This window comes from Ptychodera flava, chromosome 20 (assembly GCF_041260155.1).
Source record: "Ptychodera flava strain L36383 chromosome 20, AS_Pfla_20210202, whole genome shotgun sequence".
Lineage (NCBI taxonomy): Eukaryota > Metazoa > Hemichordata > Enteropneusta > Ptychoderidae > Ptychodera > Ptychodera flava.
In genome coordinates this window covers 27,308,854-27,334,420 of record NC_091947.1, presented here as the reverse complement: position 1 = coordinate 27,334,420, position 25,567 = coordinate 27,308,854, and the positions used below count along the sequence as shown (strand labels likewise).

Sequence of the window (25,567 nt, the reverse complement as noted above, 5' to 3'; positions counted from 1 at the left end):
CGGCCATATTGGATCGTATCACCAAAAAAATTGAAGTGCATATCTATGACATTGGTCAATGTCCTTGTACCATCTTTGAATACAATCAGTTGAAACATGCCTGAGTTATGGCTCTGTACATGAAAAATTGTAATAAAATGGCCGCCTGGCAGCCATATTGGATCATATCACAAAACAAATCGACGTGCATCTGTATGACATATGAAGTAATCCTTGTACCAAGTTTGAATGAAATCGCTCCAGGCATCTCTGAGATATCTGCGTGAACGGACGGACGCACGGACGGACGGACGCACGCACGTACGCACGGACATGACCAAATCTATAAGTCCCCCTGGACGGTGTCCGTGGGGGACTAAAAAAGGAGTACCCTTTCTTGACCTGTTTAAGACATATATACCGGTAATACAGACTTTCCACACATCATGCATCATGTGTGTACTAATATTGAAATATTGTAGATAGGAGAAAATTGTTTAAGCTTCTTTCATGGACTTTACAGCTAAAATGGAAAGAAAAACTGACAAAAGACATATACTGCATTTGAGTATGGATGAAAGGTACTGTAGACCAGCTTGATGCATATATTATTGGAATGTCTCCACTTCTTTAGTTTATCCTCCAAGTAATATATGTACATTTCATAACATGTAGGATCTTTGCAGATTGTCTTTTTCTTTGTCTATGGGATTATGGGTATTACATCCACGACACACTTTCAGTGACAAGTTGTGTACCATTCTGTTGTCCAAATTTGGAGTTTCAAATATGTTTGCAATGAGCATATATACATTCAAAAGCACTTTTCCCACGGTAAACCCACTGTGACTTTATGTGCTAATGTGTCAGTGCTCGAGCTGTATTCCTTGTAATCTTGGTGAAGTTTGTCACATTTAATGAAAACAATTGAATGAGAACAATTAACCCAGCCAATTGCAAGTTTTCCAAACTGTACAATGTAATGTTATGCCATGGTTGGTAAGACGTGACTCCTGAGTTTCCTTGGGAAATATGGACATTCATTTCATTAAGAACTTATGTCTCCATCTTCGAGTCCACTGCATGATCAAGTGAAATTACAAGACAGATAATTATGACTACATTGACATTGAGTATGGACTTCCACAAATAGCCTAGAAATGTCAAATTAATTGTTAGACATTGCATTGAAAACAAAATGAATGACATAGACATACAAAAAGTCAAGTATTTTTTTGTCTCTGATCTGCACATTGACCTTTAATGCTGGAAATTTATACATGGGCAAAAAAGTTAATTTCCTGTCCCCTTCACAAGGGTCAGCCTGTATGTCTACAAAGCTACAAAAGCTTGCAATGATGAAGTTCTTGTCTTTCAAGTCCTTTTAATTCATCTCTTAAAACCCAGATCTCCCTTTTGTCAGCACACCAATTGTTTTGAAACTGATCTCTCATTTGCATTGACGTAGGACACATACCGGTACACCCTGGCTCTTTGAAGGTACCAGGTTGTATTTGTGTCTAGAGGTGTTGTATTACATGAACTTTCACACAAACAGTCCCTCTTACCTTTAGCTACGTATAACATGTATGACTACAAGGGGTGTGCAATTGTCATTTCATTTTTCATATTCTCTTGATCTGAACATAATACACAGAACATACTGCATATTAGAGATAGGATTTTGAACCTATACATTTATTTTTCATCAATGTACTGTGTATATGTGGTAAAATATGCAGACTGGAGGGCCAGTAGTTGAATTTATCAAGAATGTTTTCAAGTCTACCAAGTATATCAATCCACGTAATATGTATTTTTTATTTGGTTGAAGAGGGCAATCGTATGTTTCATGGCATATGGCAAAGTGGCTTTGGTGGACTGTACCGGTATATATTAACTGAACAAAGTTGCAATGATTTTAGTACAAGTACAGGATGTATACCTTGTGAAGATCAAACTGGTGCCAGCCTTTTCTATCAATCAGCCAGAGTTATACTTGGCATTGAACTACTGTGCGAGAAGCTCTGAGCCTAGACAACAACAATGGTGAAATTTACTGTAGAACAAGTAACCTGTTGAATGATACATACATTGCTGTCGTTTACTTCACTGAATGTGATTGACAATAATACCAATTAACATTGCCAAGGTCCCTCTATGACATTGCAAACCAATTAGAACTTATCAGCACACATACATGTATGCGAGCATTCAGTAAAGGGAAAACCCACAATAAACAAAAGCACACAAAGAAACTCTTAATTGTATGTCCTAATGCAGTCTTTATTTTTAAAATGAAACATAGGGCCAAAGTCCCTGAAGCTACTATAGACATGGATACAAAATTAAGTATTTCCTTACTGTATGAAATTATCTCACTAAGGTCATCCTACGGACAAGTAAACTAAATATTAAAGCTGTCTGACCAGCGTGTTTTGAAAGAACAAGCAACTCAACAGTTGACAGAGCTCTGTTGAGTTATTTAGAGAATAACCTTTTGTGACACATGTATTGATGAAGAAGGTGGATATCTTTGATTAACATTGTGAGTTCTGTTTAATAAGTTGAGACTGTACATACTCAGAGAAAGCACACTGAAGAGACAAAGGTTTGAAACTTAAGAAGTTCAAGGTCATCAAAAGCATTATAAGGAATCATGTTACACTTTCATTGCACTGTTTACACAGATTGCATAATTGCTATAAATAGCACATGAGGAATCTTTATACAGCCCAGCTTTACCATAAAAACCCTATCACTTTGACCACTCTTTTAATTGACCACTCTATTTTTTCCTCAAAAAGTAATTTTATTTTATCCTTACCAAGTCAACCATAAATGGAAATTAGAATTTTCTCTATCTCTATCTCTATCTCTATCTCTATTGACTATTTTGAGCAATTTCTTTTAGATAACATACAGGGCACAATAAATGACGGTTCAGAATATGTCAAAGTTGGGATTCAGGAAAGTTGCCTTTACATGTTTTAATCCTCCAAGATGGTAAGCATTTCACTATGACTGTCAAAAAAAGTTGAACTTTCTGATAATTCTACACTAAAATTATTTTGACTTTGATGATTTCCTAATTAATTCAATTATTTAAAATCATATCAATTATTTTTTTCTGGGTGAATTGATAGGGTTTATACAGTACAAGAATTACATACAATGTAAGTCAAATTTTGACCAAAAATGACAAAAAAATTCCTTAAAAATACAGATTTGCATATTTCATCACAATTTGAACAAGTCTAAGTGGGGTTACCCCTAGGGACCTGTATACCAAATAACAAAGCTGTCTGACCAGCGGTTATGAAGAAGAAGATTTTTTACCAAAAACACCTTTTTGGCATTAATTTGCCTATTTTCAACAATATCAAAAAATTAAAAAAAATAGTTTCTCAAAATTGTATTTTTCATCTACACAAGAAATATCAAATCAGTAAGTACTGCGGTTCTCAAGATATTTGAGTGGACGGACGCCTCACAAACGGACATACATACATACATACATACATACATACATACATACATACATACAGACTGACGACGGACGCCGGACGGATACCCATCCCAATAGCTTCTATAGACTATAGTCTATAGTTTTAAAATGAAAACTGGGATCAGACTAAAATGAAGGACATTGAAATACTGTGAAGGATTCAAAGGATCCTAATACTCAGGATGAGTGACAATGCTATCAGTGCAGAATAGTGTGAAGATCACCAAAAATTAGGGCAAAGGATAATGATATTTGTATAGCATATGGTGAAGGACAATATGCTCAGTATACAGCGTACATGTAGTGAATGTCTTTTAGCTAGTAAATAATGATAGTACCGTCATTTGCCTACATGTATATATCACATGTATAGGAAATTCTGTTTTGCAATTTAATTAGGTTTTCTGTTCTTCCTTCAGCGTCCTTTGCTTTCCTTTTAGTTTTTGCTAAAAACTGCATTCCCTGATGATGTACTGCTACTGTACAATCTTCCTAAGGTCAGGTGCATCTTTTTCTATTATAACAAGCTACGCATAGACTTTAATTGTGCACAGACCAGTATAGGTGCATTTAGTCTGCAAACAGAGCCATGAACACTTTAGTGTGCAGTCTCTACATGCTGTCTGCTCTCTTTGAACAGCAAATCACTCCATTCCTAAATTCATGATAGTGAGTGACATAACATGGGGAATTTTTTTTTTACTTTTTTAAACATTCTGAAGGGGTTTTGATGATGGAAGAAGCTCAAAGAAGCTGTGCATCTCTATACATTGAGATTACTTAAAATGGAAATGCATGCACACACTGCAGTATTCATGAAGAAATTTCTCATATTTCCTCTGAATATTTCTACCACTGTGGGTTTAAAATGACTATAAGCTCAAATAAGCATCTACTGGCAAAAAAAGTGAAATGAACAATATGTCCTGCAGTGTAGCATGAAATAAACACACGTACATGAAACCATGTGCCGCCACAACTCATCATCTAAAATCCACCAAACTGAGTTCAATTTTCAAAAGAAAGATTGCTTTTATACAGTGTGCATAAAATAGCCATGAATTATTGCAAAAGAGATGACAAAATATATCACAAGGCATAGAAACTCTTTTGCTGCAATGAAGATCGGCTGACAAGTTATTACCAGAAGACCTTGCAAGCCAGTACCACATGTAGGTTTTTTCTCATTATTTCTTGGATCAGTCATTATTGTCTTCCAAGGTGATTTGTCTAAGCATGTCAATTGTGTTAAGATAATTGAGAGGAATTTCCATTCTATTCATAGATAATAATGAGATCTCGTTAAAAATACTACACCACAATTATACTGCCTATGCTGATTTCTATACCAGTTGCAGGGACTATAAACTGGTCTCATTTAACTGTGTTGTGGATTAACTTGTCAGATTCAACAATGATATAAACATAGGTGTATCAAGTGAACTGGTGTCTTTAAACAAATTAAGTGAACTGTATTTCTTCATCTTGGAATTAACTGCTATATTTGCTATCACTTTTTGACCAAAATAATGCTGTGACTTTGTCTTTAGAATTTCTATATCATGAAATACCTTCCGAAAATCATCAACAAAATATATATAAAAAATTGCTTTGATGGGTTGATACTGAGAATCATCTAAAGTCACACAGTGCCTTTCACCAGGGTTTGTAGCTTACATTAAGGCAAGGCTGTATTAACTTGCATGGTATCTGAAACCCGAGTTCTTGCTGACCAACTGGGGTGACAAACAGAAGACTTTTAATCCCCAAGGTGTGAATGTTCCATTGTTATGTTTATCTAATCCAGCTGGTGCCATTGTAGGAAAGGCAGGTCTGTGAAATTGATCATCTAGAAAAGTCGGGTATTCCTAAGTTAATGAAGGTTTCCCTTAATGTTTTCATACATTTCTGGTAGATATCGAAACCTGTTCTGTCAAAATATTGCCTGAAGCTATTTTTTTATTTTTTTATATGTACTGTAACGCTGAGTGTATTGTTGTTTTTACCATTCTTTGTGCCTACTGAATGTAACTTATTTGATCAGAAATTATATTTGAGGTAAAAAATCCAACACCAAGACACCGTACTTGTACATGTACATATACGTATGTAGTGTCTATGACCAGAGGGCCAACTTTGTACAGAATTTTCTTTCAGAAATCAAATTCAAATTGTCTTGCTGAAAATACATGACAATTCTTCAACTCATTAATTTGCCTGTTGATTATACTAAATGACTTGATGATTTTACTGAAAACTCACAAAACTGAAACATGCCTTTCATTAATGACTTCATTGACAGTCCCCCCCCCCCCCCCCCCCCCCCCCCCCCACCCACTTTTTCATTAATTGGAATTACTTTGGTCAATATTTATAGGTCTTGGTATGGTGCTTGGTTCAGTGAGCAGTTGACAGCCTGGATAATTTCATGGATGGAAGATGATATTTGCAGCCTTCACAATTACAGATAATTGAGGGTCATGTTTTGTTTTGTATTGGTATAAAAGTTGAATTTCTTCCAGGATAATTCTGCTCCAAGACTTGAGTGGACATAGCAGTCTTTATCAAGTAGGCTCTTTTTCAAAAATGTGTGATATGTTATCATATTTGATCAGAGTTTACACCATGCATGCAATGTTTGTGAAAAAATCTAAGAATTCTTCAACATTACCAAACCCTGTTTGTTCCATCACTTCCTGTGGCACATATTAAACACTTATTTTTCTTGGGGACAATTTTCCATCACTGCTTTCTATTCAAAGTATCATACATATTTGAATTAAGTTCCCTCTGATATGAACCAGTCAAATTTTCAATATACCCTCCTTGCAAAGATGCCCTGTTTCCCAGACATACTACCTTCACCTTCGTTTGTCAAACAAGACTGTTACTGAGTGACAGGTGATGAAGCCAGGAATTCTCAAGTGTCTTCAAAAAACATGTTATGAGAGCGTTTACAAACAGATTCCAGACACCTAAATTAACAGCACTGAGTTGCGGGAATGCCTACTGATATGTCAAAAGAAGTAATCTACTTTGGGTTCTTAATCGAATCTGCATTCTATTTTATAATAATATTTTAGAAAAGAATCTTTTGCAGAAAGCACACATTAATTACAAATGTCACTTATAAACATATGACTTTATCTAGCACTATTTCAGTTTTATCACACTTATTGACTTCATGGCATTGAAAACATTGTACAAGGCATTGTGGGTAAAGGAATTAAGGTTGTGCTAATTGCCACCGCTATCCTTGAAAAATTCTAAATGACACCTGTCAGTTTGGAGGATGCAGTGGAGCATGGCATGATGTGCATTAAAGGACACAATAGGAACAAGTCACTTACTTGAAGGTGACCCCTGGGACAAAAATAATGGGTATATTTTCTGCGTATATGGATATGACCTTTCATGGGGGATTTTAAGAGAAAGTATTCAAAGACATGAAATTTCAATTTCAGTGTAAATAATTGAACTTCTAATCTTTGCATCAGTCCGTAAAATGTCCAACAAGGAGATCTTGAATATCGATATGATTATCTCAACGTACACAATTAGATGCATGTATTTGGTTACTATTTTGAACAGTAGTGTACAGTTTCGCCCTCCTCCTTCAACTCCCCATGGGAAAGGGGAGGGTACACGGGTGAGTGTTTCTAGTATTTACAGCTCATGCCTTGAGGAAAGCTGAGGTACATCTAGTCAAAAGTTGATGGTGTAAAGTCATTCAGTTGTCGATTAAATTTTAGTTGCTTTGCTAATCTCAGGCACACAGATGGCAGTATAGTTACAATGTACCTACAGTGTATCCCCCTGGTGAGTTTCATGTTCATCCGCTGACAGTCCACCAATTTGAAAGCATATTGCTTAAATTTCACAATTACTTCACCATCAACAAAACCATCTGCAGCAGTATACTCTGTCAATTTACTCTGTTTCAATATTGGGCCAAGTCTAATCAAACAAGAAAATCAAAAAAATGTGTACTTGATGTCTCTATGAAATTGACCTCCACACAGAAATGTGTTACATGTCCTAAGACTTCACAACTGCAGATAACTGCAGTTTTAACATAAGACGAATAAATACTTTTAAAAAATATATGAATTAATAATACAGTCCACTGAGTTAAGTTGCAATGAGGGACAATCCGCTTGCATGGTGGAACCTCTGTATTTGGAAGATGCAAAATTAACCATTGTGATATGTACCGGTACATGTAAGTTTTGCTTTTCTACACAGTAGCATTAGATCTTTATCGGTAGATCTTGAAAGAAAGGATCGTTCAAAGGTTGTATGGGACCCATAGACCATGTAAACAGTGTATCCAAGGTACATTCTGATCAATAAAGGTCAAACCATATTTGTCACATATACATCATAAAGCTTACGTTGCAGCTTCATGTATACTGACATGATGTGTACACATCAGGCATGTAATACACTGTTTGTCAACACAAAAGTCGTCTGACGACCCTCTCTCACTTTCAACTGTTTTGAAATTAATTATAACACATCCCCATGGAAGTTGCAATGACAGTCCATTTTAGATAAAAGATGCAAAATTTCGTGTGAAATTAAACTATATATACATGTATGAAAAATTCATCACAACCAAAGTATCTGCAAGTGACAGTATGATACCACTGGATGGAAAATTTATTCTTTTCCCATAAAGTTCACACAAGAAGGGATGCCATTTTGAATTTTAAACATCAGTAAATTTATAGGGCAATTTGCTCAGTGACCCAAATGACCCATCCTCCAATTTTTATCTTAATTTTGAAGAAGAATGGTTGAAAGTTTCCCTGTGGCAAGTCCCAACTAAAGTTTAAATCTTTCAATTTTGAGACACATACTACCTAAACTGACCTTTTGCATGTTGATATCAGTATTAACCCTTTTCCTGCCAAGTCCATATTTCACCACCAGGTCAAGATGGTTAAAATTAATGAAACACAATGTATTCCATATGATGTATTTTAACATAAAACTGTACATTTGAAGGCTGTTGAAAAAATAATACTGTAAAGTTGATTTTTTTGGACAAAAGATGCCATAACATACCAAATTAGCCAAGTGGGTGAAAACACGTCATGTTTTGGCTCAATACTGCTTTTTACTGACTTGGCTGATGGGGAAGTGATACAGTTATTACTGTCTGGCAGGAAAAGTATTAAATTAACATCTTCAATAATTGTATCATTTAAATTTAACTGAAGCAATCAGAGGGTCCCTTGCAGTAACTTAACCCTTTGAGTGCCAAAGTCAATTTTTGTCGCCTACATCAAAATATACAACAGTCGTGACTTTTTTCTAAATTTTGCTAAAATTATGATAAAAATCTGACGCCAATGTGTTGTTCATTTGGTCCAAAACTGCAAAAAAATTACAGAAAAATTCACAAAATTGGTAAAATGTTGCACACTGTAATTTGGTGGGAAAAATTGCAGGGTTAAATTGATATTATCACAAGTACGGGTGTCTTTAATTATGATCAGTTGAGTTAGATCATCCCAGGAACTGACAACTGTGACAAATTTTTCGAAAACTTGGTCAGTTTGATATTGTCACATTTACAGAAGTATATAGTTTCCCTGGTGATTTTACTGGCTTTGGCCTTGCTTTATTAAAACCTTATTCATATTAACTGAGACTGCCTACAGAAACATTAATGGAGTTCAAAATAAGCTGGAAAGCCAATTTACCTCGCCTGATCTCAACAAAACCCCATTTATCTACTCAACACAAACATACCAGTACACACACTCTACTTCACGTGAGTTAGAACCAGGTGATGTAATACTACATTGTAAAGTACACACGCATGAAAGACATTCTCAGACAGACATCGGTTCGCCCATTGTGACGTAGGTGATATCTTGTCACGTTGAAACTGGCGAGATCTCTGAATTCAGACAGTCACTAGAACACTCTTTCTCCCTTCAGTAAATAAACAGAGCTATTACATCATACCTTGCAAAAAATGTACATGTACACCTGTACAGTACGTATCTACATCAGTCAATTGGCAATGAAGTTTATGTCCATATTTGGGAATTCACTATGTTGGCACTGGTTATTTAGAGTTCAATAGCCACAGAGCTATAACTTTTAAGGAGTTCTTTTTCACTATAATTTCTTTAATGTCAACTGCAGTTTCTTGCTCTACTCCCCTCTACTCCCCAAGGCATACACCATATCTTTCAGCGTCTACACGTGATTGTACTATTACTGCTCACACATGAATTCAAGTCCAGACCAGAATTCACTTGTCAGCAATAACAATACTGAGTTGACAAGCTGAATACGGTGTATCATCATGCCTTGGGGACTAGAACAACAAACCATAGTTGACATTGAAAAACAAAAATAGTGAAAAAAGTTATAAAAAGTAACTAGTCTTTTAACATCCTTTACATGTGAATAGTTTGGACAAAAGTTGTAAATAGCATTTTAACAGAGGGTACGAGTTAATACAATGTCATTGTGGTTATTAAATTCTTCATAGCTAACTAGGGGAGAGGTGATATCATCGCTGTACACAACACTGTTACTGTGAATTGCATAATGATAATTTTGACTGGATGAGCAGGCATGGAAACTCTGCTATGATAACCTAGCACATCATACTGTCTAGTTTTATGATCCTGTATACACTGAAATTTAATACATAAGTGCATTACCAGTATTCACCTTACACTACCAGTGATATAGTTTCAGGACCACAACACGCAAAGAATTCTGTGTCATCAGACCACTGGATTTGAGCAATAATATCACACGCATGCACATATGTGCATATATACTATATAACAGTAAACAGAATTGTTCTATATTGGTATAAAAATGGGACTAGAAATGTGAAGGTAGTAGATGTACACAAAAAATGATAATTACAATATAAATTCTTTTTATTTTCCGCTCAGTGTTTGATATCTTTCTTCAGCAAGGAATCCTTGAACAACTCAACCTTTGACAGGAAAAGGCCATACCCCCCACCCCCAACATGTTCATCACCTGTTGATGGCCAAACAGGAAATGAATTACAATCCCATTGTTGAAAGAACAGACTGAATGCCAAGCAAGACAATAACAAAGCAATTTAAAAATTAGCCAAAGCCTGCCAAAATTAATACTCATTACCATACATTGAACATTACTATGGTAATATGTACATTCAATCGATAATATTACAAAATACACTTCTATTACTACCTATGCTATTCATATACCGGTACCTAACATTGATGTTCCCTCATTAAGTCTATCCTCATTACTGATATTGTACCCTGGTAAATATGTTGTTTTTCTTTCCAGCAGATGCACCTTTGCCGCATCTCAATATTCAGTGTGGGACTTTCATTACTTTAATGACGATACATTTGTTGTCACTGTAAATTCACTTAACAGCCTCAAATAAACTCTTTGTACAGTCATAAATTATTCAGTACTGACGTACATACTGACTTTTATGTCTCGTCTAATTAGTAAAATTGCTTTTTCCCAAAAGCAAACCATCTAGTAAATGTTTCTCATTTCATGTAAAATGAAACTCCCCCTGAAATTTTAACATGTACAGATCTTGTTCAAATCCAGATACGTAGTATACCGGTATGTCCATTTTCAGAGTATGAAAAATATCTTTTTCAGAAAAAAGCTTGCCGTGAAAGATTGAAATTGAAATTGTTGAGTGTTTCTGTTATATTTTCATACGCTTCATATTTTGCATGTTAAAGCATGATGTCTAAATAGGATGCCAAGGTTATTTGACGTCATCGTGCAAACGTCATCGAAAACAGAATTTGTTTTTACTCATGGCCTGGGAGAATTAGCCAATGACGTTCCAAGACTTGTTTATTCTTACTTTAATTGATACAAAAGTTCTGTGTTGGCTTTCCCAATGTTTTGGGAAATGGAAGCAAGGTTTTACTGCATTTTACGGATAGTTTGATTGTCCCTGTAACGCCAGGAGTTAAGGTCCTCTCTGCTTTGTTCAACAGTGTTCTAAATAAATAGTTATGTGTTTATTGTGAGTCTGGGGTTTCATCTGATATCCGATGTAAAGGAACCTCCTCAACAATGCTGATTTAAAGCAGTCTGCTATGAACACAAACTGTCTTGCCATAAATGGTATAGATGTAAGCATATCTAAAAATTTGTCGTTGCTGACAAACTCCAATCACAATCTTTCTGTTACAGTCAGCTGTCTTTTTTGTTACTAACATTTAAATTTGTTAGTTAACAGAAGTCTAACTGTAAAGAAGTACATACATGACAGCTAAGTCTTCTAATCTAATCTTATCTCATCTTAATTCAACCAGTCTTACGACCTAATTAATCTGAATCAAATAGCATCTTCAACCCTCTCATTGTGAAATGAAAAAAAGAGTTAAACAAACGTTCAATGTAAATGTGAATGAGAACTTAGGGATTGAATGTGTACATGTGATAACTTCTCTTTTTAAATGATTTTTAATTTCTATAATCTACTTTCAATTTTTGGTAACTTTTATAGTGTTGATTCAATGCCAATGTGTGAACAACAAGTCTGAAATAACCACATCACAGCATTTTACATGCCACATCAGAAACCATAATTTCACCAATGACATGCGTATACACTCACAGTAGTGCCTTACAAGTTAAACTGATGCAGCACTGACTCATTAAAGTACTCTACATGTGATTATTTTACATTTTACATTAAGGTAGTATACAGCCTCCGGAAGTGAAAGACATTTTCCTCTCACTCAGTGAAATATTGAACCACCCTTCTCTCTCCAAATCAAGAATAAAAGTCATGGGTCACCATGCAAAGTTTGGTACTGGCGAAACAATTAACCTTACCCTTTACAATAGACCCTAAAAAGTATCGTTTTTTAGGGTCTATGCCTTTACAGATCTTCCCAATTCAAAATGGCCGCCATCCCTGCGTTAACTCTATGGGGAAAAATTTTAAATTTTTTGAAAAACTAAGATGGTGTAAAATATTTCTTACTCCAAGAGCTTTAAAATAAACCCTGACATATGACAGATCAGGAAAGAATTGTAAAAAATTTGAAAGTCGTCATATCTATCCCCGAGGTGCATCTATATTAACTGGCTGGGGGCTGACTGAAAGAAATTTCAAGAAATTTCTTAATTGACTCAATTTAGAGTTTAAGAGATACAGGGCATATATGACACACTCACATTGAGTTGGTCACTAACACATTATTATCAAGTTACGACAATGCTAGATCTCAATTGACACTCTTTTAACTACTTTAGACACCAGGTAATTGAATTCAATGCACTAGGGTACAATAATTCCTTCCACATCCGAACCCATCAAATCCATGCACTCACAGAACTACTTAATCCAGTTGGCCATGCTGGGAATTGCTTCACCATACATCCTGTTTTCCCGTGAAAATCCAATTTCCACCGGCACTTGGGGAGCAATAATGGGTTTTGGATGATGGAAGCAAATTGCTTGAGGCTATTTTCAGAACTGTGCCTTTTTTGTCATCTTTTTCTGGAAGAGCCCCGGGCTATAAAAATTAAAGAATATTGCTTCTTTAATTGTTGCCTTGTATGTGCAATATGTCCTAAAAATGCAAGCTTGAGTTTTGTCGTACAACAGGTTTGAGGATAAAAAAAATTGGCATTAGGCAAAGAAATGTAAAACTGCCAAGACAACAACTTGAAGCTTTTTATAACACTTAGAATGCCATCACATAGAATATTGGCGAACCTTCCCATGACGGTGATATTTTCCAAGGCAATCACATGTACAGGCACCTCAGGCCATATTTGACATGGGTGATTATTCCTGACACACTGTATCTGATTGGGGTGTCATTTCAAACAAATAGCAAAAATAACATTGCAAACAAATGAAACCGTGTTGTCTGCTCACACACTTATAGCCACTGTCCAAAGATATCAGATGCAATCGATTTTTCAATTGGTGAGTACAAGTCCAAGATGTAGAATTAACCGATGCAAATCATGAACTGAATATGATATGTGACAAACAAACAGACAAGAAATACCATTGATCCACAGCATCAATAACATCAAAGAAAATCCACTCTGTCTGCTACAATATGCTGTGAAAAGTGTATGCCATATCTTATGCAGAGTCTGGTCGATACTATACTTTCGCATATAGTACAAAGAAATAAAAAATTTTTTTTATGATCAATCAATCCCATACTAAGCAACTGACAACATACCTGTATGAGTTTAGATACATTATACATGTACAAGTGTTTTATTATAGATGATGAAAAATGCATACAAACTACTACATTTGTAATAAAGGTATCTTTGTGTCAACATTTAGAGGGTGATAATTTTTAAAGGGCAGTCAAATATTCATCAGCTTTGATCATGTGACTACATCTCTATTCATTACATGTCTTATTGTGATGCTTATCCATTATTCTCATTTGCATTCAGATCTCTTCTTTATTTGCCGGAAGGCTGAACTGATAAAATCCATTGATTATACACAGCTTTTCAAACAAAATGCTTTCTGGCACTGATATTTACATCACCAAGGGAAAATTGGATGTCAATTCCAAGGTCACAGGGATGTAAAGAGTATTGTAAGTCAGGAGACAATGTCGCTTGATGATTTAAAAATTTAATAAAAAAATTTCCAATAGCACGTTATCTCTTCAAATGCACAATGGATTGAATAAATGAATATCTAGCCAGGTATCAGGTATGATTCAAAAATCATACAGAGTTACCGCATTATAGTCTGATGCAATGCTTCTTCCTCTTTATAAATATTTGAAATTTTTGGTAAAAAAGATAAAATCTGCTGTCCTGCATTTCTGTACACTACTGCCTTCAGAGGTTTTTGAAGAATATTTACTGAAAATATGACTTTGATTGACACTACCTGCCCTTAACAACTGCACAGGCATACATGTAGCTAACTTTGCTTACCGATACAAAATTTGCATGTTCTGTTATTGTCCAAATTGAGTTTTGTTTAATCATATGCATTTGCCAAAAAGTCAGGGAATTCTGTCATACAATAAACCCTGTGCACAGTTTGGTTACAATTAATATCAAATCAAACTTCAATAAAAAATTCAAGATTGATGATAATGTATCGATCGATTGTTTTGAAACAATATAGGGTATCTGTATCTGTAAAATGTTACTCATGAGTAAATTTTCTCTCTTTGATAATGTTTGTATGTCTACTTGGTAATTTTTCATTTATATGTAGATTACAAAAATAAATTAACAAATAAATAAATAAATAAATAAATAAATAAATAAATAAAGGTATCAGTAAATATGAAATGGCGCAATTTTAAGTTACAATGTACATGTATGACAACATTTCTGAAACTTGAGAAAGATTTCACATCGGTGCAGACACAATCATTTGAGAATATAAATATTGATTGATTAAGCATTAGATCCATCAGCAGGACTGCTAATAATGGATTTTAATTTGATTATTCCTGGAAAGTAGCAGCAAATAACAATTTGTCATTTGCAGCTTATCAGAAGACACAATTCACAAACCTGGTGGATTTTTTGGTGATAGAACTGGAGATAGTATGCTACCAATACAACATGGTAATATGTACTCATTGGATCTCACTTTCTAAGCTATGAAAGACATTTTTCATTTCTCACAATGCCGCCACTGTCATAATCTTCATGTTCTTTCAATCTTCATGAAAAGTGCAGATTTAAAGTGATCAGTGATTGCGGTAATTTTTAATATTTCTGAACTACATTTACAGTGTCTCGACTGTCATCTACACCTACCGATACATGCATTTATGCTTGTACTGCGACTTTGTGAGTTGTTGTTCTAATTCTAATTCCTCAATTAAGGATAGAAAACTGTTACACCTTGACATACCGTACCTTATTACAACTAATACACTACTCATTTACCTCTCGTTTTTGCTTTGTACAAAATTTGTTTCTTCTGGTATTTTGCTGATGCCTTTTTTAAACTATATTAAAACTGTCATCATCACCGTGTACATGTATACATTTGCCATTTATTTTCAGGCAATTCCAAATTGATAGGCAATTCCAAATTGATAATTCTGACAAGTACACAAAGTTTCTCACAATTTCAATGACCTGTTGACATTTGCCATTTCTCACGCTGGCTCATTAATCATAATATGTTCGTCATCAAAATGAAATTCTATAAATTTGCTAAACCCTGCATGTCCAAAGTGGATGAAAGACTGTGTATTTTTAAATGTCATTTAATACTCAAAATAGTTGACTCACTTCGATCACTCGTAGCAGTCATGGCAAGATTCTACCATTAACCTATCAGCAGTTCTATGACTAAACTTGCTGTAAAACATGCAAATTAAATCTCATATCCAAAGGATGAATGTATTTCTCTCTTACTATTGGAAATAAGAAAGAACAGTTTCACTACATTTCCAATATTAATATTTAAACTATTCATGTGTTGATTATTATAAAGTTCAATAAACTTGTTCAACATCTACAATTGATTGAGAAAACTATAATTTTGCATATGCTGAAGCTATTTGGAATGACTGCTTTTTTTCCATTGACTGTTTCAAGGCACCCAAATTGCAGTGTATTCTACGAGGCCTGTGTGTGTTCACTCTTGGACAGTTTCAAGGAACCCATCCGATCGACTGCCAGAATGTTTCATGTGTTATGTAGTTGCACAGGCTATCAGGAGTGCATCTAAGATACGGTAGCGCTGCCTAAAAGTGTGTTCCTGTACTTCACTATAAACTGAAAGAAAACTTGTTGCCAGTGCGTGTCACACTGCACGCAAACTGTCACTGAGCCCATGCAGTCACAATGTACATTGTGTAAGACGTATAATATGGTCAGAATAATATGAGGTTTATCATGAAAATACCACGAAGGATGCACAAGGACTTTCACAAAGTGTATTGCCTGACTCAATTGAAGCGGAGGGCGATGCACGACGCTTACATCAGAGACCATCCTTTGCCATATTTTCTTAATAACGTTATCGGTACTGATTTATTTTGATGTATAATACAGTCTGTATACAATCATGGAGGTGGATTGGTGTATGCCGTGAATGTGCACAAATTGAATAGAAGCAATCAGAAAATGGTTTGGATAGGTTGGTGGATCCATCCCTGCTTTTATGCCTTGACTCACATTACCAGTGCATTGAGGAAATCTTTCCAGTATAGGAAATTCATGGAAACTAACTGCTGACCAAATCTGTAACACTCTGAAATTTCACCTGCCCAGCCAAAAAAATTTACCAGTCCAGGGCAGGCAGGCAGGCAATTATTTCCAAAGCTTTTCTCTCATTCACTCTACTCAAATTCCAATGGAAGCTTGCAGCCAAGGACAGGCAAGCTTATTCACCTTCCACATTAAGGTGAGATTGGCAAATTAAACAAAGATAAAACTACAATTAAACAATATTCAGCTATTTACACAGTGCATGCTGAAAGTTCAAAATCATTACCCATAGCAAAAAATTTGTCAGCTCACAAAACTCAGCACTTAAATGAAGCAAATCAATCTCTTATGAAAGGAAAAGTTACATATTGACAATGAAACAAATGGGGTTAAGAACTACTATAACCCATCCACCTCCCCCACCTATACCCTCCCCAGAGTACAGGGATGGGGATTTTGAGTGCAGAACTCCCACGGCGTCAGGTATATTTTAGCTAAATTTTTGAGGGGCTGTACTTGTGAAAATCATTTCAGTACATTTCAACATTACTAGAAATCCAGTGGAGCTGATAACTACATGATTATATGCGTGGGCTGGATTGACATGTATGTAATTGCTTACAAATATCAATAGTTGTCAATCCATGACATTAATAATTTCACAGATTTTGCTCATCAGTTCCCCTAGCAACATGTGCTCAAGCAATCTAAATCCTTTGGTAATCACCGTAACGCCTGACAATTCTGTGAGTGCTACAGCTGAACGTGATATCACATTGTAAGATATGAGATCTATGCGATGAATACTGAACTGAACATCCTTGACAAAGATGGACATTCGCAATTCAGGGCACACCTTCTCCAAAAGCAAGACCCTGACACATGTGCTATTCCCAGGCGACACTGAGACGGTTCATGCATTTGGCAAATTACAGATATGTGAGGCAGAGCATTAACACAGAAATGCGCATTCTTCCGGGCTGATGATGGTCTCCTTGACAACAGGCCAAACTGCCTGCATGATTGTCACAGTTAAGTAGGAATCAGAAGGAAGATAATTGGTCGTCATTTTCGAGCTATCACTTTACTACACAGCTTAAAGAAAGGGTTTGTCATTACCAGACACTCACATAACTGCTTATGAAAAAGTAAAACTGCACTCAACATTTATCTCAAACATTTTTTGTCTGAAGGTAAACATTTTTATCTGCATGGGGAATACTGACATGTTTTTTGTTTTCATTTTATTTCTTGTGTTTCTTGATCAAGACATACTCATTCCTATTACTGTTTGTCACACATTCTGAATGCAAAGTGTACGGTACATTGACATTCAAGCCGTGAAAACATGATATTATTCACAGAGAACTCTAAAAGACACTTGACCTGAGGTGTTGTAACAAGAGCTGACAGTTTCTTTCACATTTTTCACAGGGAAAAACTGACTCTACCTTTGTTGCCAGGTGTAGGGAGAAGCATTGAACAAACTGTGAGAAAGTTAACTAACCTCAGGCAGTCGACAGAATCATATCTCTTGATGTCCTTGAAAGTTCAGAGTTTAACATTCAAGTTCTCTTGGCAATCGCTACAGAAGATGCATATACTGATGTACAATGACAACTTTTTAACATATATACCGGTACGCTGTCTTTTGACATTTTAGTATGTGAGAGGACTCGTAGTATTTAGAAAACAAAATTCTTGCAAAAACCTTGCTTTTCTTGTATTCTGACTCAAGGCTATACATACAATTTATCTAGACTCTAAAACTCTTCCATGTTCAAGATGACTCCCTCACTTGAAGAAATATCTACCTAGTTCACATGGTGCATAAAAGATTACTTCAGAGTCTAATTATGGGTGGTGAATGTGTCTTTAGACGACAGTCAATTGTTATGGAGGAGACAGTCACAAGAAACACCATGGTAAAGTAGCCGTCTCTGCAATTTGGTAGTTTGAGCAAAACAAACTTTTCAGTGCAAGGAATTTTTTTTGAGTTGATCAGCTTATTTAAGACAAACAACTTGTTTATCTGCAATTGTCAAAATACCCATTTTTAACCTAGTCACCTCAATACCCTGTAGACTGTGTAAAGAGGTCTGCACTCTCCATTAATAACAATGGATTTGGGCCAAACCATGGTGGTGAAAGGGTTAATTCAGTCTAGCAGGAATAAAATTTTACAGTTGTTTAAATTTCTCTTCATGAAAACTTAATAAATTCACTGAAGTGGAAAATGATAAAAAAACAACATATTACAAACATTTCATGACGTCAGAAAATATCCCAACCATGAAGAAAATGACTGTGACATTATTCTATTGGTGGACAACTCAAGTGAATTGGTGATATGACGATATTAAAACAAAACAAAAACTAAAATAACTAAAATGTAAATATTAACCCTAAAAAGATGGAATATTGAACAACATTAGGTGCTGTCTGGCCTTGAACCCTATCAGTTTCAAAGCAATCCTCTGGAAGGTATATTCAGGGTTGAGAAGGTTGCAAACATCAATTATGAAGTTTTACATGGGTGAATCTGACAGTCGGAAGGAAATAATGAAATTGGCCTTTCAACTAAATGTTTTCATGAACAGGTCAAATTGGCTTGACAACAATAGCGCCTTGCATCAGCTATTTCAAAGGCTTAATAATGCCGCCACGGAACAAAAACGCAAAAGGCTTGCACAGTCATAACAAGACCTGACAGGTGTGTAAAGTACTTTGTTGACAAAAATCGGAGGATGTGTCTTTTGAAAGATGAGTACATAAAACGCTGATGTGTTTTTTCCACCAGTTATTACACCTGGGCATTTTTTTGCATTATTCATCGTATAACAGAAATGATTCATACAGGTGCCTATATATTCTAAAACGATGTTATGTGGAATTTAGATCTAGAGTGGAAGGTCAAAGCAAATGAAGTTAACTGATGCTGATATTACCAACATTTTTTTCCTTCTTTTAAGATAACCTACCTGAGTACATATTGTTATAAGTCTACCTACACCTGTACTTACAGCACGGCTTAATTTATTCATAATTATTGTATTCATTGTGCTGGCACACACAGCAAACATTCTTTCCTTTGAAAAAAAAGGAATCCATTCTTTTCCTGCACTATGGAAGCATGTAAACATCCCTGCTGATGTGAAGCATTTTTGGAGCTCGGAAGGTTACATGTATATGTATATCTGATTGGTGGATTGTCACTATTCACAGCAACTTAGGGAGTCTATTTGTATTATTCAAATATGGTAAGATTCAGCCAACCAATTGGATAACAGCATGCGAGATGCTGCACGTTAGCCCAACCATGTTACTGTATCAGGCCAACTTTCAGTCCAGGACTACAGGGCTTTTTGACTTATAATAAGAAGTATAAACATCAGTCTAAAACACTGGAAGCATCTTTCTCTGTGCACTGCATCTTGCAATTCCAAGGTCCTGTAAAGTAATCAACGTTGGTGAATTTGACACGTACAGATAATGCAATGTTGATAATTTGTGCAACATGCAGGGAAAATAGGTTCAACATACTCTTCAGCATCTCTATGATAGTATGAAATTGATTCCTTTTCACTTGACAAAAATTCTTTTTTGAGCAAAATTCTGTGAAATTGGCTACTGCAATCAGTGAAAGATAACGAATGCCTTGTCTGGAGAAATGTACCAGGACATTACATGTACATGACCTTTAATGTAGTATTTGCATCTTGAATGTCAAATACTTCAACTTTTGCTCAAACTTTCCTGATTGAAAATTTCAACCATTCTCTTACCAAATCAGGTGTCACTGTGCAAAGTTTGGTACTACAGAAACCATAATTACCTAACATTTACCAATATTTGAAATTCAAAATGGCCACCATCCCTGTGTCCAAACTTTGGGGGAAAAAATTTCAATATTTGAGAGTTGGAATATCTGTTCCCAAGGTGCATTCTACCATAATAAAAATTTTGAGAGCAAAGAGGAAAAGAGGGCACTTAACGAGTTCTCAAGGATAATCTTGATATGTCTGGTGATTTACTGTTTCAAGTAGCCAATGATTTTATGGTTAAACAAAGTAACATGTTGTTCACTGCACCAGTGTTTCAGTTTTTCAAGTATTTTGAGAATTCTTTTCCGACATGCATTAAACTGTGTTGTAATTATAAATTTCAAATCACTTGCTGTATGGAAAATAGTCTGCTCAGAAATGTTTCAGTGAGACTTTTTGATATTGTAGTTAAATGTAGAGGTTTGGTAGATATATATGTAAATAAGTTGTAAATACTATTTGATTTAGAATCTGTGAGAGAGTTTGTCAAAGAAAATACTTTAAAATGACAAAATCCATCATCCATGTTGATAAATGTTTGGTGTGAGTGCAAATTTCTCCCAAGTCGTGCAGTTTAATAATTAACACTTTCTTTTATATTCAGGTACTTTTTTTCCATGATTTTCATATCGGTCTCTATGGAGGATTACATCCCTATCAGAATTTTATCAGTTTTATCTGATCACTGTCTTTGAAAAGTATATGTTGGTCATCCCCTTATTTGTGAAATTATTTATGATTCAGTGAATGAATGAATGAATGAATTGAAACATTTAGCAGACTGCTCTGTATACAGCAAGTGATTTGAAATTTATAATGGCAGAGTTTAATGCAAATAAATAGATAAAAAAAAATAAATGTAATGTTTTTTAATCAGATGTCAATCATCTCCATCAACATTGGACTTTCCCTGAACTGTAGCTATGGCAACTCCTCAAACAAAAACTGATTATGATTAAAATTTTAGTTTATGTGAGAATCATGTACAGTAAAACTTAAAATCATGACATCAAAATATTCATGGCGAGTGATGAACACATCAAACATTAAAATGACACTATTCTATGGGCATATGTATGATTTACAACTTACTAAATAAGTGTGATATGATATCATTTGCACAGCACGATCCAGCAAAGGATAACCTTCCCCTTATGACACCAGCTACACTGTTTTCTCACATTGTACAAAATCAGTCATAACAACGATCAGTTTTGCATATTAATGCTCTCCGAAAAAATCTGGCATAAAACCAGTAAACTCGTAATACCGTATTACTTATCTAAGCCAATTTCGCTGATATTAAAGACTGACTTTTCTGTGGTTAGGTTTAATACGACATGTGCAATGTCAGTTGTGGACATTTATTTGTCTTGTAATAACATGTTCACTGCAGACAAAGCCTGAACTATCTATAATCTGACCAGCGAGACCTCATTACAGACTTCAAATAACCCAGCGCACATAATTCACCCATTCTCAATACTCAGCCTGTATTGACCGAACTCCACACAATACAATTATGGCACCACTAAGTACACACATTTATTCTGCATTTAGGAATGTTTAATGGAAGCTTGATAAAACTGAAGTTTGCTCCGTGACTACTGAGTATATCGATTCCTTATAAGTGCCATGATACATAGAAATGTATTGACACTGGTACTGTAGGAATGTTTACCTGTACAAACAATGCATGTAATGTATCCTTACCGGCAGCAGTGTTATGTATTACTGTATGTGATATCATAATTCAATGGCAAAAATCTTCAATCGCCAGACATCTTGTCACTACTGTTTATGACAAACATGCATGTATAATGAAATCCACTACAAAACATTACACAGTACCGGTATGATGTATGTCCTAATTCAAAGATTTTCAAACCTTCCATTTTAAAGAAAGTCAGGCCTGAAAGGGTTACGATCACAGAATACATCAATCATTTCTAATAACAGCCCTTTTATGCACAATATTATCCTATGTCATTCAACTGAAGAAAACTCGACCAAATACCGTGTATGCTAATTCTCAGAACCTTGAGGTGCTATTTTGCCACCTAGGTGAGTCATAAAAATATCAGGTGGTCTACAATTATTTTCAACATGGCAGTTTTCTATAGGTAAAATAGGAAAGATTACAGAAGCTAGACTAAAGTTTTAGGTTATACAGGAATTTCATACCAGAAATGCTTAAGAAGAAAAGATGTACAAGTAGCTAGTTTCACAAGAATATTTTGCCAGGAAAACACCTGTATTTGTGTTAAAAGTGTTTATCAGATCACTATCTTAACTCTTGCTGTGGTGAGAAGTTGACTTTTTACCCACAATGCATTTCAATATAATACGGTTTGACCCTTTACACAGACAAAAGCTATCAAAGGTAGCAAGAATTCTGCATGTCCTTGAGAGCCTTTTGCATTCAATAAATAGATGGGCAATTATTACCTCATGGGATGATATTGATTTATAATATGTACATGTAGCTATTGCTTGATCCTACAGGCATTTACTAGTAATGCCATATTTCTTGATTCCTGGAATTGTCAATTATTGAGATGTTAAGAATTGGGTCAATTTGTTAAAGCAATGGACTCTCTTAATAGTCCAATTATACCCAGTACATGTATCCATCTTCACAACATAAACAACTTCATTTGTATTTCTCATGTAGTATAAAACATTAACATTTCATTTCCATTTGCCAAAGAAAAAAGTTCCAGCAGCAATTATTGAACAAAAATCTTTACACTGACAGCTTACTTATAGTGACTCAACTATTTCTTCAGAGAAGCTCGATGCACCAGAAATTTAAAAGCATGAATATTCCACTACATATTCAAATTCATGTGAAAAGCTGTAATTTAATTGACAAACACCTCTGGGGAGACCATCAAATAGCATACTTGGTACACACAATTTGATCAGTCTGTGTCTGACTAAGTCTTGTTTTCGTTGCAGTATGAAAACTACAACAACAGTATACATTGTACATGAATGTGCATGTCAGGGCAAGCCTATATACTCCATGCTGGCTTAAAACACCACACCCACATGACCTTGATTTTCAACTCACCTCAAGAGTCTCTTGTACTTTGTTTGTATGTTTACAAAACAGAGAAAGGAGGCCAACATTGGTACATGTACCCATTGAAATTTTTGTTCTTTTCACTTCTTGGGTCAATGAAGTGCTAGCTAATGAAAAGTGCTAAAGTTTACGACACCACATTTTTTAAGATGCAATGATAACAGCTATTGATTTGTGGAACAATTAAACATTATACAGTGTTTTGGATTTTTTGATATGCTATATGTGTTAAGAATTCTCTGTCATCAACAAAATGACAATTTTTAGTTAAAATATGCAGGTAAAGTGGTAGGGAATTTATTTTCAGAAAAATGAAATTTCTAACCAACTTTTATAGTCTGGTCTACTTTTTGTGATAATGCAATTTAAAATGCAATTTAAAATGCAAGTCACTTTCACGTCTTGGAAGAAAACAACCCACTCACAGTCTCACTACTATGACAATAAACTACTTCATGCACTTTTCCTTTCATGTACAAAATGCTGGTGGCCATTTTGAATGTAATATATTGCCAGAACACAGATCTTTATCTCCTACGGGTTGATATTCACGTCACCCTACACACTTTTCTGATTTTAACAGGACCATTTTCATTCAATGCTCTCTTTCCAGAAGAGCTTTCAGAAAAAATGCAAGGCTTTCTCTTCAAAAGCTTCTATCTTCATCGGCTCTCCCCATTAGATATCACTGACTTAATTGCCCGGAAAACTTTAAGACGGATTATTGGAAAGCATGGCAAGAAGGGAGGGGCATGGATCAAGTTACACCTTTCTAAATAGTGGTTCATCCTTTCTACTATTGTATTGCTTCTTGAAGATATCTATTTTTAGATGCAAGTGACTGGGCTGACCAACTTCAAACAGAACTAGAAACAAACACAGCGGATGTTTGATGTTGAGTTTCACTCATGCACAACAAGTGTCAAACACAGATGGAGTTTCATCCCGACAAAATTGTGTCCCTCTTAAATCCACTTATAATAGCTATGCAGTCGGTCTGACTGATTTAAAATCACTGGTTACACTGTGTAGCCATACAAAGTATACACATGCCTTGTTTTTTAATCCCTTTGCCTTGTCAATGTGCAAAAAACACCAAACAACACTCACAGGTCCCTTTCTTGCTGGCATTTATTGAGGACTAATACAATCACCTGCAGCGCAGGATTTCTTTATTTTTCAGCTGGGAGCTAGCTGTTTCTTGAGAGACAAATAACAAGAGCATGTCAATTGAAGGGCTGAGTTGACGGTAACAAATGATGAATCTGGATCCATTGTGACGTCAGCATTCCGTTTCAAAAGCCGGACGACACAACAAAGAGGCAAGGCTTCTGCTACAAATACCTGTACATGTATGGTACATTGTGTGAAAAGGAAGCTAAGAAAGGAAGGTACATGCAGGAAAAAAAAAACAGCTGAGGTTGTGATGAAATAATCACAAATTTAGACAACTGTCCACCATCCTGTGAATTGAGCACTGTAACTCAATGTAAGATGCTATCACAGTACGATGAATTCTGAATTCTGGATACTTTTCACACCGTCAACTTTTGGAATATATGAATCTAAACGTTCGACGGCCAAGTTGGACTTCTACAAGAGGCCAATAAATGTGATGGAGTTTACAAACAGGAATTGTTTTTCTTTTCCTCATCAATATGTAGCCCCCCCCAAAAAAAAAAACCAAACAAACAAACAAACAAAAACACTTTCTGCAAACAACTATTTGTAAATTACCATTTAATTTAATATTTCTTAGCAGGCAAGCTGACTTTTTTCCATATCAGCAGGTCATGGAATGAGTAGGGAGCAATTTTTATTATTTTCAGGTTGGGGAAATTTTATTCCTTTGCCCAACAGGCAACTTGAAAAATTCCCATTGAATGGCAGGAGGCATGACTCACATTTTATCTGAAGTTTACTGTTGGAGAGGATAAAGCGTGTGCCAAAGAAATGGCAATTTTGTTT

General features: G+C 35.3%; 1 protein-coding gene across 2 annotated transcripts in view; it reads right to left on the bottom strand.

Moving 5' to 3' along the window:
• LOC139120468 (G-protein coupled receptor 26-like) overlaps window positions 1–25,567 on the bottom strand; it is a 38,658-nt gene that overhangs the window by 6,424 nt on the left and 6,667 nt on the right. The window contains exon 2 of one of the 2 annotated variants that reach the window (XM_070684921.1): window positions 19,764–20,137. The exons of the other annotated variant lie outside the window; for it this stretch is intronic. The gene's annotated coding sequence lies outside the window, so the exon portion shown is untranslated. Of the gene's footprint in view, window positions 1–19,763; window positions 20,138–25,567 lie in introns of those variants that run through there. 2 annotated transcript variants of the gene reach the window in all.